The sequence below is a fragment of the Podarcis tiliguerta genome, assembly GCF_965153285.1.
Source record: "Podarcis tiliguerta genome assembly, chromosome: 8".
Taxonomy (NCBI): domain Eukaryota; kingdom Metazoa; phylum Chordata; class Lepidosauria; order Squamata; family Lacertidae; genus Podarcis; species Podarcis tiliguerta.
Window position 1 is genome coordinate 69,578,821 of NC_139541.1, and position 11,451 is coordinate 69,590,271.

The 11,451-nt window shown below is 44.8% G+C and overlaps 2 long non-coding RNA genes across 2 annotated transcripts; one reads left to right on the forward strand and one right to left on the reverse strand.

Moving 5' to 3' along the window:
• Positions 1-1,287: 1,287 nt before the first annotated feature.
• On the reverse strand, positions 1,288-3,024 carry LOC310683424. Its single transcript, XR_014514413.1, has 3 exons — positions 2,163-3,024; positions 1,985-2,072; positions 1,288-1,712 (listed from the first exon to the last, which is right to left on the reverse strand). It is a non-coding gene; the product is annotated as an uncharacterized lncRNA (long non-coding RNA).
• A 3,993-nt stretch (positions 3,025-7,017) lies between these two features.
• LOC310684949 lies at positions 7,018-10,261 on the forward strand. Its single transcript, XR_014514998.1, has 2 exons — positions 7,018-9,441; positions 10,074-10,261. It is a non-coding gene; the product is annotated as an uncharacterized lncRNA (long non-coding RNA).
• Positions 10,262-11,451: the final 1,190 nt, after the last annotated feature.

Consider the following 11,451-nt stretch of genomic DNA (forward strand, 5'->3'; position numbering starts at 1 on the left):
AAGATGTAATAGTAGCCACTAGCTTAGAAGGTTGGGGGGGGGGCAAATAACTTTTTTAAAGCCTTTATTCGTTTAGTGGATATGCCCCTTTCTCCCAGTGTCCAAAGCAGTTCACAAGAGACATCAACTACTTTTTATTTATTTGTGATTTTAAAAAAAAAAAATCCTTCAAAAACGCATGGCACAACTGAAAACAAGTACGTAAGGCAAAGTCAATAAATCAAATTTAATATTAGGATGAAATAATACAAGCAAGTGCAAGGTCAACGTTAACAGGGGGAAAGAACGCAATTCTCCATTACCGTATCCAGGTACATCAGCAGCACAAAAAGTGTGAGAGGCAGCAGGGTGTGACTGGTGCCATTTTTTTAATGCTGTGATGCTTCCAGCTGGACTGAAAGGAAGCAAGGTGGACTGGGAGTGTTAAACAGCATGGTGGCTGGAGGCCCAGCGCTCTCTTTTTCTCACATTGCGGCAGCATGAAAGGGGAAGGGGTCCGCAATAGAGAAAGAAGAAAAGAAGGGTGCTGCAGGATCAGGCCAGGGGCCCATCTAGTTCAGCATCCTGTTCTCACTGTGGTCAACCAGATGCCCATATGAAGTCCACAAGCTGGACCTGAATGCAACAGCACCTCTCGCCTCCAGTGTGGTGTAGTGGTTAAGAGCGGTAGACTCGTAATCTGGTGAACCGGGTTCGCGTCTCCGCTCCTCCACATGCAGCTGCTGGGTGACCTTGGGCTAGTCACACTTCTCTGAAGTCTCTCAGCCTCACTCACCTCACGGAGTGTTTGTTGTGGGGGAGGAAGGGAAAGGAGATGGTTAGCTTTGAGACTCCTTTGGGTAGTGATAAAGCGGGATATCAAATCCAAACTACTTCTTCTTCTTCTTCTTCTTCTTCTTCTTCTTCTTCTTCTTCTCCGCCTCCTCCTCCTCCTCCTCCTCCTCCTCCTGCAATTGCTGGTAAGATCAAACACATCCATTCTTAAGGAAATCAGCCCTGAGTGCTCACTGGAAGGACAGATCCTGAAGCTGAGGCTCCAAAACTTTGGCCACCTCATGAGAAGAGAAGACTCACTGGAAAAGACCCTGATGTTGGGAAAGATGGAGGGCACAAGGAGAAGGGGACGACAGAGGACGAGATGGTTAGACAGTGTTCTCGAAGCTACAAACATGAATCTGACCAAACTGCGGGTGGCAGTGGAAGACAGGGGTGCCTGGCGTGCTCTGGTCCATGGGGTCACGAAGAGTCGGACACGACTGAACGACTAAACAACAACAACAAAGTTCTGAATTCCGGATGTCAGCCCTTAATAGTCTTAACTTCCATGAATTCAGTTCTTCCTTCAAGCCATCCAAGCCAGTGTCCATCACCACCTCTTGTGGCAGCAAATTCCAAATTTTAACTCTATGCGGTGTGAAGAAATACTTTCTTTTATCTGTTCCGAATTGTCCAACATTCAACTTCATTGGACAGCCCCAAGTTCCGGTATTATAATCCATTTTCTCCACATGGTGCCTGATTCTGTAGACTTCTATCATGGCTTTCTCTTGCTATTTTTCTAAACGGAAAAGTGCAGCTGAGAGCAAAGTCTAGACTGGATTGGTGAGGCAAATCTGGACAGTGGAAAGTCTTACCTCCATGAAGGAGGAGGCCAATAAGAGAAGCTTGAGACAAGGGCTGGGAGAGTCAGGAGAATCCAGGTCTTGCACACCCTGTGGAGAGCCAGAATGGAAGCAATATTATGAGAGAGGTGCAGAGGCAGGCAGAGATAGAGGCAGGCTCATTTCAGTGTTATGTGCAAATATTCTGGAAGAAAATAACATGGAAAGGAGCACCCAACTTGTGCTATATCCTGCTATATTTATGGAAGTGTCTTTTATGTTGTGTGGAGGCTAAACTGTAACACAGAATTAACAGGGAAACATCAGCAAAATGGAATAACCTGCTATGTGAATGCAGCCAGAGTCTGGTCTTTATTTATTACCCTGATTCGTTTGCAGAGAGATTGCACGCCTTCCTCTCTCATTCAATCATCCCACCCTTTTCAAGGCGTTTCCATGTCACTTTCCAACCTGCAGAAGGTCCATTGAAAAGAAGAGAAAGAAGCTGATTTATTTCGCCAAGGCAACAGAGTGCTTTAATCCACTTTTAACTGCGCAAACCTAATGTTCTGGTCTGACAGTCTGGAGGCGCCCTGCAGCTAAAGAGCCTTCAGGGCTTGGGAAAATTAAAACCCTGTTGCGGTTGGTGGCTTCCATTGGTGGTTTTTGCAGGATAGCACCGGTAAATGCACAAAGCTGTAGACTAGAGTGGGGGGGAAGGTCTATGCTATGAGCAGCAAGATCCAGCTCTCTGTGATCACAAGGGCAGGGGAGAGAGAGAGAATAAAAAAAACATTCACTCTCTCAAAGGAAACAAAGTCAGGATGATTAGAACCAGCAGCAAAAGAAAGGGCTTCTTTAACAGAGAACATAACTAGCTTAGAGAACAAGGGGTCGCATGACTACAATGTGATGGGCACTGGCTGCAGTGGAGTGCTTAGGTATTTTTAGTCTCTGGGCTTGATGGGCTTTATGGGAAGAAGACATCTTTTTGAAGTAGTGGTGGTGATGTTGCTTCATTCCTTCCCAAATGTAGCAAACCAGCCCTTTGGCGACAGAATCGTAGGGTCGAAAGGGACCATGAGGGTCATCTAGTCCAACCCTCTACAACACAGGAATCTTTTGCCCAGCATGGGGCTGAAACCCATGACCCTGAGATTAAGAGTCTCGTGCTCTACTGTCTGAACTATCCCAGATTAATGGAGTTGGGGCGCCTTCCTCCTCATTCTGCTGGACATCTGGCTGAAAGTCCTGCCCTGATGGTACCTTTGCTATAGCAGGGGGTTGGCCAAATGGATGGAGGATAGACCAGTGGGAGATGGTCCATCAAGACAACTGGGGCACTGCCGTCAACAACCTCTGCCTTCCTTCCTACTGACAACCAGTCCTCAGTCTCAGCCCTTGTAGAAAACAACAGAAAAGAGCAGGGGACAGTGGTACCTTGTATTACAATATTACAGTGTTACAGTACCTTGTATTACAGTATTAATACCTTGTATTACAGTACCTTGGTACCTTGTACCTTGGTACCTTGTATTACAGTATTACAGTATTATTACAGTGGTACCTTGGTTCTCAAACTTAATCCATTACAGAAGTCCGTTCCAAAACCAAAGCGCTCCAAAACCAAGGCGCACCTTTCCATAGAAAGTAATGCAAAACAGATTAATCCGCTCCAGACTTTTAAAAACAACCCCTAAAACAGCAATTGAACATGAATTTTACTATCTAACAAGACCACTGACCGATAAAATGAAAGCAATAAACAATGTACTGTACATTGTACTGTAAATAAGACAGCATTGTCTTTTTTTTACCTGCACTGATGTTAGTCATTGTGGGGGGGCTTTTATCCATTTCCGCAGTCACACAATCAATCAATCAGTAGCTGAATTGGGTTCCACACAGTCACAAAAACAAATTAACCGAAAACGCCTCAAAAACAAAAACGCGAAATAAATAGCAAAAACAAAAGCGCCAAACTTAATCCATTCCGGAAGTCCATTTGACTTCTGAAATCTTCGAAAACCAAAGCGCAGCTTTGAAGGTGCCTGGCAAACAACAGCTGACAGCCACATCGGACATTCGGCTTCCGAAAAACATTCGGAAACCGGAACACTTACTTCTGGGTTTTCGGCATTTGAGAACCAAGGCGTTTGAGTACCAAGGCATTTGAGAACTAAGGTACCACTGTAATCCTTTGGCTCTGCTTGTCAGCTGGCTCTGGCTCCACCTACTGTTGGCTTCCTGCTTTCCACCCTGCCAGTCACAATGAGCACCAGCTACCACTGGGGTAGACCTAGTCAAACACCTCTCCCCACCCTCTCTCTCCCCTTTGAAGTGGTACCATTCAGGATTCCATAACCTCGGTCTACTTAGGGGTGGGGGGAAATATATTCAGGGCATATTCCAGTGGTAGGCAAGGGGGCAGGTGCAGAGGGAAAAAGTGGTCTAAGCAACAGATGCTAGTGACAAAAGCAGTAGCTTACATTGCAGTCTTGCTAAAGCCAGGGGTTAGGAAAATAGGAAGATGCCTTATATGGAGTCCAGGCAGGGGACCAGAACATTTGGACTCAAACCCCCACCATCTGCATCCAGCATGGCCAATTTTTAAAAATGTATTTATGTATTTATTAAATTTCTATACCACCCTCCCTCCCAGGATCACAGGGCAGTTTGCAATATAAAAACACAAAAATGCAGAACATAGCAAGAAAGCTGTAGCCCGGAAACATCTGCAGGGCCACACGTTCCCCATTGATGCCCCACTGCATATATAGGTCCAGCAGAGCCTGCTGCTATTATTATTATTATTATTATTATTATTATTATTATTATTTGCATACCGCCCTATACCCACAGGTCTCAGGGTGTTTACAGCATAAAATCACAATATAAAAACACAAAATACATAATAAGAATAAAACCAAAAACCACCCAATTACCCCACTCCCAAATGCATGTTGCAGTTCCCTTACTTTCATTGCACTATATCAACTTTTGAGATGCAGGTGTCAAAATCAAATGCCAATTCATCAGATATTTTTATTTGTTGTTTATTATGTTTATTTACTGCTTATATACCACCACCAATGTGTACAAGTGCTTTAAAGAGGAACAGCATGACAGGACCCCGCCCTGAGGGGCTTACATTTGGAAAAAACAACAACTTGGCTTTCTGGCTGCTAAGTCTTTTTACCTCTTGGTCCATCACATTACTAAACTATTTGTGAAGCCATGGGGGGCTAAAACCCTTTTAAAACCATTATTATCTATTGGGAGGATGTGTCGAGACTTTCAGGATTCTAACGAGACTCCTTGAGCCACAGGAAACGAGGTCGCATGTGGCTCACAGCCGTCCCCGTTCCTCGTTAAGTCTTTCCATCCCCTAATGAAGCCAGTCTGTGATTTAAGGCGGAATTAGTTTTATGCAAGAACTAATTAACATTTTGCTGAGCCATCTTGCCCAAGGTCAAGTACACATAGTGTTGATGGAATCGCTTTTCTCATCCAGCTCTCTGTATTGACAAGCCTCATAAAAACACAAAACAGAAGATCACAAGCTCATAAGAATGACAGCGCTGCTGGAGCACAGCCCATTAGGCTCTCTAATCCCATCAACTCCCCCAAGGCGACAAGACACATTATCCCCAATAGATAGTGCCTGTCGCAAGCCTTTCTCCTTACAGTCGCAACCTGCCCCAGCAGCCTATTCTGTTACTGATCGGTGCTTACTGTTCAAAAGAGTAAGGCTGTGCACACACTTTCCCCTCTCCCTCAGAGAATTCTGGGCATTGTAGTTTTTAAAGGGTTGCTGGGAATTGTAACTCTATGAGGGGTAAACTCCAGTTCCCAGAATTCTTTGAGGGAAAGCATGTGCTTTGAATGTGATTTAAAAGGACAGTGTGCTGCATGGCTGATATTGAATCAGACCATAGCTGATTTAGCTCCATAGCTCCATCAGTAGAGCACGAGACTCTTCATCTCAGCGTCATGGGTTTGAGCCCCATGTTGGGTGAAAGACTCCATGTGAATGTGTCTTTTGATGAACTGAGTAGAAGACTATGAGTCATGGGGGTGGCGAGAGGGTGTGTATGAATTCAGCCGTGCTTAGTTTATTTTTGGTTGTTAGTTTGTTAATATTGTTAATGTTGTTTTGTAGAGTTTGTGAATTTGATAATATGATTTTTCTTGTGGTTGTGCTGTTTAGCCTTTTTGTTTTGTGGTGGTTGTTTTACTGATGATTTGATCCTTATTTTATATGATCTATGTTGTAACTGTGATGTTCTGTTCTGTTGTTATTTATTGTGTGTAAGCCGCTTTGTGACTCAAGGGAGTGAAAAGAGGTGTAGAAATATAAGAAACGAAATGAAAATGAGACCCCTTGCGGACTTCCCATAGACATTTGGTTGTCCACTGTGAGAGCAGAGTTCTGGAATTGATGAGTTTTGGGACTGATCCAGCAGGTCTCTTCTCATGATAACAGAAGCACAGAGAAGGCTGCCGTTTACTGACTCACAGTACCTTTTGTTCTTATGCTTTTGAGTAAGCTTTCAAAAACAGACGCAAAGAGTTTCTTACATTTCCAGAGCATATTGGCTGCAACCTGCCAAATGGCATTAGATACTCGCTGTGCCATCCTGAGCACAGTTGCTCAGAAATAAGCCCCACCGTGTTCAGTGGAATTTACACCCTACTAGGAGCATTTACAGGGACGTGGGCGGTGCTGTGGGTTAAACCACAGAGCCTAGGACTTGCCTATCAGAAGGTCGGTGGTTCGAATCCCCGCGATGGGGTGAGCTTCCGTTGCTCGGTCCCTGCTCCTGCCAACCTAGCAGTTCGAAAGCACGTCAAAGTGCAAGTAGATAAATAGGTACTGCTCCAGCGGGAAGGTAAACGGTGTTTCCTTGTGCTGCTCTGGTTCGCCAGAAGAGGCTTAGTCATGCTGGCCACATGACCCAGAAGCTGTACGCCGGCTCCCTTGGCCAATAAAGCAAGATGAGCGCCGCAACCCCCGAGTCGGTCACAGCTGGACCTAATGGTCAAGGGTCCCTTTACCTTTTTAGGAGCTTTTACGGATTGAAGACTGTGGATGGAAAAGGAGCCTCAGGTTTCCTTTTTTTAATAATCTGATTGCATGTTCACATTGCATAAGAACGTAAGAACAGCCTGCCCCATCAGGCCAAAAGGCCCCTTTAGTTGAGCATCCTGTTCTCAAAGGGACCAAACAGATGTCTACAGGAAGTCTGCAAGCAGGATCGCGGCAGCAATAGTTTGTCAACCCCAACAACTGGTATTCACTGGAAGTAGTTCATAGCCATCATGGCTAATAAGTTAACAGTAAAGGTAAAGGACCCCTGACAGTTAAGTCCAGTCACAGACGACTCTGGGGTTGCGGCGTTCATCTCACTTTACAGGCCGAGGGAGCTGGCGTTTGACCACAGACAGTTTTTCTGGGTCATGTGGCCAGCATGACTAAGCCGCTTCTGGCGCAACCATGATGGAAACCAGAGAGCGGTGCATGGAAACACCGTTTACCTTCCCACCAGAGTGGTACCTATTTATCTACTTGCACTTTTTGGCGTGCTTTCGAACTGTTGGTTGGCAGGAGCTGGGACCGAGCAACGGGAGCTCACTCCATCGCAGGGATTCAAACCGCCAACCTTCTGATCAGCAAGCCCAAGAGGCTCAGTGGTTTAGACCACAGCGCCACCCATGCCCCCCATCATGGCTAATAGCCATGGATAAAAAGGGATGCCTCTCCCCAATTCCATGGAAATATTAGGGTTCAGAGTGACTGTCTCTGGAGATGCAGGGCAGTGGATCTGCTGCAAGGATGTCAATGGACTACACAAACAATTGGCCATTGCAGCTGGGGCAGATGAGAGTTGGAGTCTAGCAACATCTGCAGGGCACCATATTGGAAAGGCCTTGATCTGTAGCACACTAGGGGTGCTTACGCCACTTGTTTCCTCTTGTCCACACAGAGCAGGTAGCAGTATCTTACAACTCCCCTTTTATGGTAGGTATAAATAAGGATGGAAGGAGCTGTCATTTTCAATTCTCTCAGTTTCTCATTCTTTTCAGTCTTAAATTCAGTTTGTGTAGGAATCTGCATTTATTTTTAAAACCCTCATGAAAATTCACCAGCATGTTAGCACAAATTTCTCCTTGTAAATTTTGTACACAGCTTTGACAAATGTACAAATTTGTACAAGCAATATAATCCCAATGTAATGCCTTTTAGCAAGTCATATTACTTTTTAAAATCACACTTTCCCCAAATAGATGTGTTTTTGAAAACACTGGCAGGGGAACTGCATTGCAAAATTCGGATACGCAGCTTTCAAAGGCTAGCTGTGTTTAGATTCTCATCTTGTTTCAGAAAGAGCGGATTTGAGAAGTTCGGGTTTAAACGCGAAATCGGTTTCCTCCATCTCTAGTACAAATGCCAGCTGTTATTATTGTGTCTTTGTCATCCAAATATACACTCACGGTGTTTGGTTTTGAAGAAATCCATCTGCTGATGAGTGTTGGCATATGTGTCAGAAAGGGTGCCCAAATGTCTGTGATCTCTTCATTCGATTTGCATAAGAGTCCTCTGGCCCATTGAACATGTTCAGTCACTGCCATTGCCCTCACATCGTGGGCTATGAATAGCTTTGATGCAGCCACTGGGATGCACTGACTCCATATGAATATACGAGGCTTCGGTGATGTGATTCATTTGTGCTGGGCCATTTGGTGATGCTCCCTGGAGACCACTGTATAAGCAATCAATCATCCTTGGTGTAATGCATTTCCAGGGCCGTTCGAACCTAAAGTGTCAGCCCAAACAAACTGTTTGCACAGGGAGGGCAGCAGAGAGCAAAGCAGGTCTCTGAATTATTTCCGTCAATTTCAAGAAAATCAAAGAGGGAAAAGCTGCAACAGGCCCCAAATTGCTTGCTCCTTGCCCCTTCTCTGTGTGTATATAGTATGTTGTTGTTGTTTTTAAGTTTTTATTTATGATTTTCAGTTTTATACATTTCAGTGATTTTACAATCATTTTAACATTTCAAAACTTGACTTCCTTCCCCCTCTTTCTGCGGTTCCTTAAATTTATTTTTAATATTTTCTGCATATCCAAATCAACTTAATTTGCTCATTTATTCATCTACTTTAAATATATACTCGTGTAAAACTGCATATTATTACAATAATCCTGCCAATGTTCTTATCTGTTTACAATCTGTTTGTAAATATGCAATAAACCATTTCCATTCTTTTTTATAAAAAGTTTGTTGGTTTCTTATTTTTCCAGTACTGTATGTTTCACAGTTTCTGCATACAGTGGTACCTTGGTTTAAGAACAGCTTAGTTTATGAACAACTTGGATTAAGAATGCTGCAAACCCGGAAGTAGGTGTTTTGGTTTGTGAACTTTGCCTTGGAATGAGAACATATTTTGCTTCCTGTTGAGTGTATTCCATTTGTAAAATGAGTCCCCCGCTGCTATGGGAAAACACGCCTTGGTTTAAGAACGCTTTGGTTTAAGAACGGACTTCAGGAACTGATTACTGTAAGTTCGTAAACCAAGGTACCACTGTATTCCATATCCATTCTTCTTTTGCTCCTCTTCCCCTTATTTTTGCAAAAGGTTCTTATGTGGGTGGTTGCAGGCTAGATCCAGGCTGGAATCTCTAGGTAGGGCTGGGAATATCTCCTGCTGGAAACCCTGGAGAACCAGTGCCATTGCATGTAGGCAATACTGAGCCAGATGGACCAGTCTCTGACTCTGTATAAGACAGCTTCTGTGTTCCTGCATGCAGTGGGCACTACTTATGGGTTAACATACAGTGGTGCCCCGCAAGACAAATGCCTCGCAAGACAGAAAACCCGCAAGACGAAAGGGTTTTCCGTCTGCAGAGGCGCTTCGCAAGACGAATTTCCCTATGGGCTTGCTTCGCAAGACGAAAAATGACGAAAAATTTTGAATTTTTTTCCCGCTCCAAAACCCCTTTTCCTGAATCGCTAAGCTGCTAAAAGCATTTTAGCAGCAAAAGCGCTAATCCCCCACCCCATAAAAAGCCGTTTTTAGCCCTTAAAATGTCAATAGCGCTAATAGCGCTACTCCATCAATGGGCTTGCTTTGCAAGACGAAAAAACCGCAAGACGAAAAGACCCGCGGAACGGATTCTTTTCGTCTTGCGAGGCACCACTGTACTTAGAAAAAGAAGAAGAAGAGTTTGGATTTGATATCCTGCCTTTCACTCCCCTTCAGGAGTCTCAAAGCGGCTAACATTCTCCTTTCCCTTCCTCCCCCACAACAAACACTCTGTGAGGTGAGTGGGGCTGAGAGACTTCAAAGAAGTGTGACTGGCCCAAGGTCACCCAGCAGCTGCATGTGGAGGAGCGGAGACGCGAACCCGGTTCCCCAGATTATGAGACTACCGCTCTTAACCACTACACCACACTGGCTCTCAGTACTTAGTACAGGCAACTCCCTATTTACATGGGGGTTGCATTCCAAGGCACCATGTGTTTAAGTGAAATAGTGTATGTCAGGAACACCATTGAAAAAGCCTGCAAAAACCCTCTAGACCAGGGGTCAGCAACCTTTTTCAGCCATGGGCCGGTCCACCGTCCCTCAGACCATGTGGTGGGCTGGACTATAATTTGGGGGGGGGGGGGGATGAACAAATTCCTATGCCCCACAAATAACCCAGAGATGCATTTTAAATAAAAGCACACATTCTTCTCATGTAAAAACAAGCTGATTCCCGGACCATCCACGGGCTGGATTGAGAAGGCGATTGGGCCACATCCGGCCCATGGGCCTTAGGTTGCCTACCCCTGGTCTAGACCCTTGAAAAACCCTTGAATTTTATTTTTAAAATCCTCCAAACTCCACCACAACCGCACCCTCTAAACCTCCTTGCTTAAATTCCAAGTCTACACAGGCTTCAAAGGCTCATGGGATTGCATTTGCAAAGGCTTGTGGGATTGCTAGATGCAGTTTTTGTGCCATTTTCGCAAAAATGTGCCATTTCTCATTTTAGGGCTGTTTTTGCCTCTTTTCGTGCCACTTTTGTGGCAATGCATGCATGCACGGTTGCACAAGCCTTGAGCCATACGTAAATGGGGAGTTTCCTGTGCTGCATTGTAAATGTCCCAGTCGTGACCTTCATAAGTCCAGGCACTTTCTAGGCGCTCCAAAAAGGAAGCCCTGTAAGGGACAGGTGACTGGAGTATGATGACCTTCAGTAACACTGAATTAACAGGCAACACCTTGTTCCCAAAAGCCATGTGATGTCCAAGAGCAGAGCAAGCAAAGAGAGGTTATCTTTCAGGTAAGGCTGATGATGAGAAGCTGTTGATGGAAAGGATCAGGCTGCTCCAAACTGGCCAAGTCCGATGTTGTGTTAATTAAGTTACGTCTTTCAGAAGAGATTACCTGGAATCTAGGACAAGGAGTGCCTGAAAAAGAGGTGTCCTCAGAGTCAACCACAAGACGAGCTGTTCAGGTGCCTACCTTGGTAGTTGCCACAGAAATATCTCAAGAGGGGGATGAAAGAGGAAGTCAAAGAGGGGTGGAGAACCTGTATGGTGGACATCCAATGAAGCTGCACATTGGAAGCTTCAGAAGCTCATCCCTGTCTAGATGACCCACAGGTCCCTTCCAGCTCTACAATTCTATGATTCTAGGACTGATGAAAGAATTAGCTTCTTCACACTGTAGGATTTGATCCCACAAGGAACAGTGATGGAAACCAGCTTGGATGGCTTTAGAAGAGTAGACAAATTTCAGAGGAATGAGGTTACCAGTGGCCACTAGTCATGATAATTATGTTCTACATTCAGGATGCTTC